The sequence below is a fragment of the Sinohyriopsis cumingii genome, chromosome 5 (assembly GCF_028554795.1).
Source record: "Sinohyriopsis cumingii isolate HCF-2022 chromosome 5, ASM2855479v2, whole genome shotgun sequence".
Taxonomy (NCBI): domain Eukaryota; kingdom Metazoa; phylum Mollusca; class Bivalvia; order Unionida; family Unionidae; genus Sinohyriopsis; species Sinohyriopsis cumingii.
Genome location: NC_142965.1, coordinates 71,386,719 through 71,394,190, shown reverse-complemented (window position 1 = coordinate 71,394,190; position 7,472 = coordinate 71,386,719).

The window sequence follows — 7,472 nt, the reverse complement described above, 5'->3', positions numbered from 1 at the left end:
CAGGTCTACTAAATAGTTTCTACTTTTGTTGAGTCATTCTGCTTTATGTTTATTGGCCCTCTCTGATAAAATGTTTTTGCCTATTATTTCAGTAGTTTGACTAGTGAATTGTAGCTTTCGGTGTGAACACTTCTCTCCTTTTATCAACAAGTTTTCTAATGCCAGAACGTTATTTACGTGGTGTCAGCTATACTGTAAGCTTCATCAGCTAAGTCTAGTTACAGTTCGTAGATTTCAAATTGTACCAAAATGTACAACAATTAACGTACACATACAAAAATAATCTGGTTTAAGGTACCGACCATAAACATTTCGGGAGGGCGGGGGGGAGGGGGGCTACAATTTTCTTTTGAGGTGCTGTATGTTTTTAATTTTTATCTAAAAATAATTATTTTCTCAAATAATATAATGGGTATAATATTTTACTATAAAAGAGGAGAACATATTTTTCCAGCTATCGACAGACAAAATGTTCGTGGTACCCAGCCCTAATGTCTAGAAGAGTATATCGATATCGGGATCTACAAAAATCGCATGTAGTTGATAGGGCAGTGGGTATGACGGTCCACTTGATTCGACTTGTGATACCATGTACTGGATAAAGTGTCGTGATTATGACGCTTTCAAGCAGAATTCTAATCTTACGAAAATAGTTTTGATTGTTTGATTGATTAAATGATTAATTTTAAACGCCCAGATTTTTTAAAAACATATATAGTGTTGAGACAACAGGAGTAAAATGCGTTGGACTGTATGAAGGGTAACATAATTCGCAACTGACTCAAAGAGTCAATCCGGCATGCAAACCACTGAGCAACCTTGCATCGTGAAGGGGATAGGGGCAGTCAGTGCACTGAATGCACATGTTAAAAAGAGATTTTCTCTGTTGCCTGTCTTCTTTCATTTCTTCGTCCTTTCGAACTCTGAGTCACATCACATTGAAACGGTGGTATCTCCTTCTGCGTGCCAAAATTCTTCATAAGAGACTCGGCGCAGACAAATAATAAATCGTCATAAAGTTGTTGTTGCTGTTGATGTGGGGTTCAACGCCATTTTTCAGCACACAATAGGCTATGCATGGCGGCCAGTATTAATGGTGGAGGAAGAACCCGGGAAAACCCCGGGAAGAACCACCGACCCACGAGAAGCTACTGGCAAGCTTTCTTACATACCCACATTGGCCGAATCCTAGACTCGAACCCACGCAGACAGAGGTGAGATGGCAGTGATCCGTAACGGAGAGCGCTTTAGACCACTCGGCCACTCGGGGTCCCCCATAATAAAGTTACTTCAGGACTTAAAATAATTCTTAATTTATATAAAGCCTATATACTTTTTAACTTTATGACCGGAAAAGTTAGTTTTTGTGCCCATTGATTACTTCTTTTGTGGGAAAGAATTAATCTATTTAAAATCTGAATCTAAAATAAACCGCGAATTTCGCAGTTAACTCACCACACATCAATTTGAAATATTGACTAAGGTTGCAATGTAAGTGTATAATTTATATCTCTGTCTAAATTTCGCTGATGAAGCTATTCATTTGAAAATTAATAGAATCCATATAACGAAATACAATTAAGCACTGGGCATCTGCTGCATTTACAATGAGTCCAATGCAAATAGGTGCATTAATAGCCACTTTGTTTACTTGAAGCACTCTAAAATGTCAATAACAATGGAAGCATAACAGCTTGCAATATTAAACTAGGTAATTGATCTTATTCGAGCAACCTCGTGTAACCTTCATCGCACGACGGTAATTTTGTAAATGCATATTGTACAGGTTATCATAAGTGAATGGATGGCTGTCTATATCTGGTTACTTCTGTACAAACGTGTTTGATTTCCGCCTTCTAATCAGCCTAGATCCTCATTAATATGCGTGTATCCCACTCAAAATTGAACTCACCCTATCTCTTGATCATACATACCAAATCTGATTAAAAAAAAAAATATCGTGAGAAATATGGTCCCTAGAAGGTGCTCAAGCTAAGCCTATCAGAAGGATGTATGGGTGCCGCTTATAATCGAAGTGATATGAAATCATTATGATATAACCTTACATACCAAATCTGATCAAAATCTAAACAGAATTAAGGCCTATACGAGTGTTCACAAGCTCAATCACATGACCTCATCATCTTGCACAGATGTTGCTACATAAGCGAACTCTTCAGAAACCCTGATAATTTAAGCTTACATACCAAATGAGATCAAAGTCTCTGAGAAATGAAGCCTTAAGAGTGTTCACGTGTAAGCGGTGCATGAATGATGAAAAGCCACACCATAAGCTCATCTGCCCTTTGGTCATTGTTATGCCATGATGCTTTTGTCAAAATTTTGAAACTCTTTTATGTGAGGATGCTCTCTAATTTTTTCATTTTTTTACTAGTCTATTTCTTTAAAACAACAAGAAAAAAGCAATTTTACTTTCTTTGGGCTTTAGGTTTGTTAGTCATATGGAATAGTCGAGCAGCATTTTTTTAAAAATACAAATTTGAATGGCCTCTATGCCTTGATAAATATTTATTGACAAAATTTCATTGAGTGATCTTTGAGCAGAAGATATTAAAGATATTATATTATGGCCTCCATTCCAAGATGCTTTATGTGACATTGAATTAAATTATATCAAGCCGTTTTCAAAATGTTGAGCTTGTACTCTTATTTGGTAACAACAGTAATATAGGATAGCTAATCGGCATTATCTGCATCAAATTTTAGTAACATTGGCCATGGCAGATTGGCGTCATTTGTAACAACTCATTACCAGGACACTTTCCTGAAATATGAAAAATCCTCTATGCAAGAATCTTGTCAAATCACATAAAAATCTGTTGAGGTTTGTTTGTTTTATGTTTGTTTTCAGAGGTTGAAAAAGTTAGTTTAAAAATTTCCCTTTTTTTAGTGACGGAGGGCATAAATGATGGCAATTGGCATCATTTTGTACAAACTTGAATTGCTTTCACACCATGATACAATTTGTTAAATTTAGTCAAATTATGCTGCTTGCTTTTCTGACAGGTTTGGCTATTTTTAGTTTCAGCCGCAAATTTGATGACGAACTGGCATCATTTGCATGTACTTGAAAGACTCAGAAAGAAATACTCTGTGTGATGAAAGAGTAGGAATAACCTTCTAAAAAGTGGCAATTATATCTTCGAATTTGAAACTTGAAATAAGATTTAACTAAAAAATTGTTGTAATAGAGTGCTCTACAACTTAAATAAAGTCTTGTCACAAACATTTAAAAAAAAATAAAACATGTTGAAATATTGCATTAACTAAATGAAAATTTAACATGGTCTCCTAAATATGTAGCCAGTAGTTTCCCATAAGTCGATGGTTCTTCATCCACCAAATATGCTATCCACCATTCATAAGTCTATCATGTGTTGGAAAATAGCATGAAATACACAGAATCAAAGCAAAATATGCATACCAAATTTTTTTGTGTCTACTTTAGGTGGTATTTACTTAAACATGCTTACACAAAGTAAACAAGTGAACTTTGACCTTTTGACTCGAATAGCAAAAAAGCTTATTCGTAGCTCCAAGTACAAGTCATCTACAACATTTAGTCCACACGTCGGTGATGTCTCGAATACGGTCAATATCTGTTCAACAGTTTTTATGAAGAAGTCACTCAAAGATTTGTCTATTTCATTCATTATCATGGCAATAACGGTTCAGTATCATTGTATAAATCTGAACAACCCTCCATGCAAGAATTTTTTCTGCCAAATCATGTCAAAATCTGTTTAGTGTTTGAGATATTTCGTTGGAAAAAGCAGTATAAAGGTTTCTCTGTTTTAGTAATGGAGGCCATATATGATGGCAAATTGTACAAACTTGAATCGCTTCCGTACTGGGATGCTTTCTGTTAAATTTGATCCTTTAGACGTTTGCCATTTTTAGTTTCAGTGGCCAATTTGATGACAAAGTGGATAATTTGGATAAACTTGAAAAGCCTTTATACCAGGATGCCAGGTTTAATTGTGACATCAAAGACTATGAAAGAACATGATGACTGAGGTATAAAAAAATGTGGCTACTATCAAGTAGGAAACTTTACAAGGCCTAAACATCTGTACAGACATGTGTACCGATCTCTTTGGCCTGCTTTAGGTGGTTTTTGTTTGTGTTTCATACAAAGTAATCCGGTGACTTTTAACCTTTTGACTCAAAGTGTAAAAGGTTTGTTCCTTACTCCAAGAGCAAGCCATTCACAATATTTAGTCCATGTCTGTGTTAAATCACTAAATTACTGTCCAAAAACCTTGTTTCTTATTTTAGTCAAACTCACCGTGGTCTTGATCTTTTACCAAGATCAATAGATTTCTTTCTCACCCCAATTGCAGGCAATTCCTCAAAGTTTGGGTCATGTCTGTGATGTAGAACAAACATTTTGCACACAAACCATTTTACTTATTTTTTCTTCTACTTTTTCCCCTGCCTTTCTGAAGAAGAGTGGTCTAAGGTTGACATTGCCCGGGGTGGGAGTGGGAGTCAAGCGCCCCAATCCTCCAAAAATGCCACATACGGATTGCGTGTCTGAGTGTCCGATTGCCTCTGTCAACTAAAACCCAGCTCCTGGCCTTCGCGAGTGGCTTAGATTTGAAGTCTTGCAGACCACGTTTTCCACTAACAGGAGAAGGGGTGAAGGCGGGCCACTGGCGCCTTAAAACCAGTTGCTTCGGGTAGATGCGACTCGTAAACCTTGGATGGTAGTTCATCTAGGAAAAGGAAAACTCCGATTCCAAACCTCTGCTGCCTTGTGGCTATACCCACTCATGGGAAAGGCTAAGGGAGTAAACCCTGACAGAAAATCCGGAGATGGAGTCCTTAAGGCGGTCTGACATTGACTTCAACGTCATTCCGGCAACTCCTGCGACGCCGTTGGTGCCAAGCTGTATCGGCATTCGTCATTCCCTCGGGCCCACCAGCTGCGCGGATAGGGGGGATCTGCTGCATGGACAACAGCTGATTATCCATACCACCCTGCCCAGGCTTCATAGCTCCACTGGAGAGGACACTCCAGCGTCGTCGTACGGCGTCGGCACAGCATGAGAAGTAGCAGTTTACCGGTTCTAAGTCAAAGCTCGATTGGCGTAGAGCTTGGCGCCAGGGGTTACTTCTGACGGTGGGAGAGATCACCAGGTCTCACAGGACAGCTACCGCCCGCCTCAAGCTGGGAAGCCCCCAGTCATTAAGGTGCTGCCCGCCATGGCCTGCCTGCTTCACTGGGTGCGTGGACCTTAGAGAACCATCTCGACAAGTGGGCCACAAAACTCCGCACCAGGAAAGACTAAAAGAAGAAATAAGAAGACTCCAAATCTTCGTTTTGCAACCTGGAACATCAGGACCATGTGTCCTGGATTGACCGCTGACCTACAGCAGATCGACGATGCACGGAAGACTGCCGTCATTGATAGAGAACTCTCCCGACTGAACATCGACATTGCCTGCCTCCAGGAGACCCGACTGGCTGACAGCGGCACCATTAGGGAAGCCAATTACACGTTTTTTTGGCAGAGGAAGCCCTCGGATGAACCTAGGCAGCTTGGTGTAGGCTTTGCCGTAAAGAACACGCTAATCTCCTTCATTAAACCTCCATCATCAGGTATTGAGAGAATCCTTGCCCTCCGGCTGTCAACATCGTTAAGCCCGGTCAACATCTTCAGCGTGTACGCCCCAACCCTCTGCTCCACCCACAAGGAGAAAGACAAGTTTTATGAGGCTCTGGATCAGGCAATATCCAGCATCCCCAACAATGAAAGCCTTTACTTACTAGGAGACTTCAATGCTAGAGTGGGAGCTGACCATGACGCCTGGTCCACCTGTCTCGGCTTTTACGGAAGGGGCAAGATCAACGAGAATGGTCAGCGACTGCTGGAGATGTGCTGCTCCTACAGCCGATGTGTGACCAACACTTTCTTCAAATGCAAGGAGATCCACCAGGTGTCGTGGAGACACCCACGTTCACGCCACTGGCACCAGCTAGACCTCGTCATCACCAGGCGTGCAGAACTGGCCAGTGTTCTCCTCACCCGCAGCTACCACAGTGCCGATTGCGACACAGACCATTCCCTCGTGGCCAGCAAGGTGCGAATATTACCCAAGAAGCTGCACCACACCAAGAAGAAGGGTCACCCACGCATCAACACCTGCTGTGCAAGCAACCCAGAGAACACACAGCAGTTCATCAGCAAACTGAAGGAAGCCCTCACCAAAGTGACACCTGATGACACCATTGACTCCAAGTGGTCCCATATCCGTGACTCTGTGTACAATTCAGCCATCACAGCTTACGGGAAGAGGGAGCGAAAGAATGTCGACTGGTATGAGGCAAACTGGGAGGAGATGGAGCCCATGACTGAGGCAAAGAGGAAAGCCCTCCTGGCATACAAGGCTGCACCTAGCCCCAGAACACTACAAGCCCTCAGGATTGCAAGGAACAATACCCAGAAGACCGCCCGCCGCTGTGCCAACATCTACTGGCTGAACCTTTGCAACAGTTTACAGACAGCTGCCGACACCGGGGATACAAGAGGAGCTATATGCAACCCAAAACAATGTCACTGGAACTGCCCTGGACGCCATTCCAGACCTGCCTGTCATGGAGGAGCTAGACACACAGACCACCTGGAAGAGCTCGGGAAAGCCATAGATTGCCTTGCCTGTGGGAAGGCTCCTGGAAGCGACGGCATTCCGCCTGAAGTCCCCAAGAGCGGAAAACCAGCACTGCTCTAGCCCCTACACATACTCCTCTGTCTTTGCTGGGAACAGGGATACATCCCACAGGACATGCGTGACGCCAACATCGTCACTTTGTACAAAAACAAAGGAGACCGTAGCGACTGCAACAACTATCAGGGCATCTCCCCCATCAGCATCGTCGGAAAGGCTTTCGCCCGTGTTGCCTTGGCGCGCTTGCAGATCCTAGCCTCCCGCGTCTACCCAGAGTCCCAGTGTGGATCTCGAGCCGGCAGGTCAACTGTAGACATGATCTTCTCACTACGTCAGCTGCAGGAGAAGTGTCGCGAGTAGCAGATGCAACTCTACATTGCCTTCATTGACCTGACGAAGGCGTTTGACCTGGTTAGTCGGAGTGGACTCTTCAGACTCCTGCAGAAGATTGGCTGCCCCCACGTCTGCTTGCTGTCATCATGTCGTTCCACGAGAACATGCACAGTACAGTGTGCTTCAATGGCGCAACATCTGAAGCATTGCCAGTCATCAGCGGAGTCAAACAAGACTGTGTCCTTGCGCCGACGCTCTTTGCCATATTCTTCTCCATGCTTCTCCAGTACGCATTCAAGGACTGCAGCGAGGGAGTGTACATCCATACCAGGGCTGACGGCAAGCTGTTCAACATCGCCCGTCTCCGTGCTAAGACTAAAGTCACAGAGGTACTCATCCGTGAATTGCTCTTCGTCGACAATGCAGCCTTGACATCACACACGGAA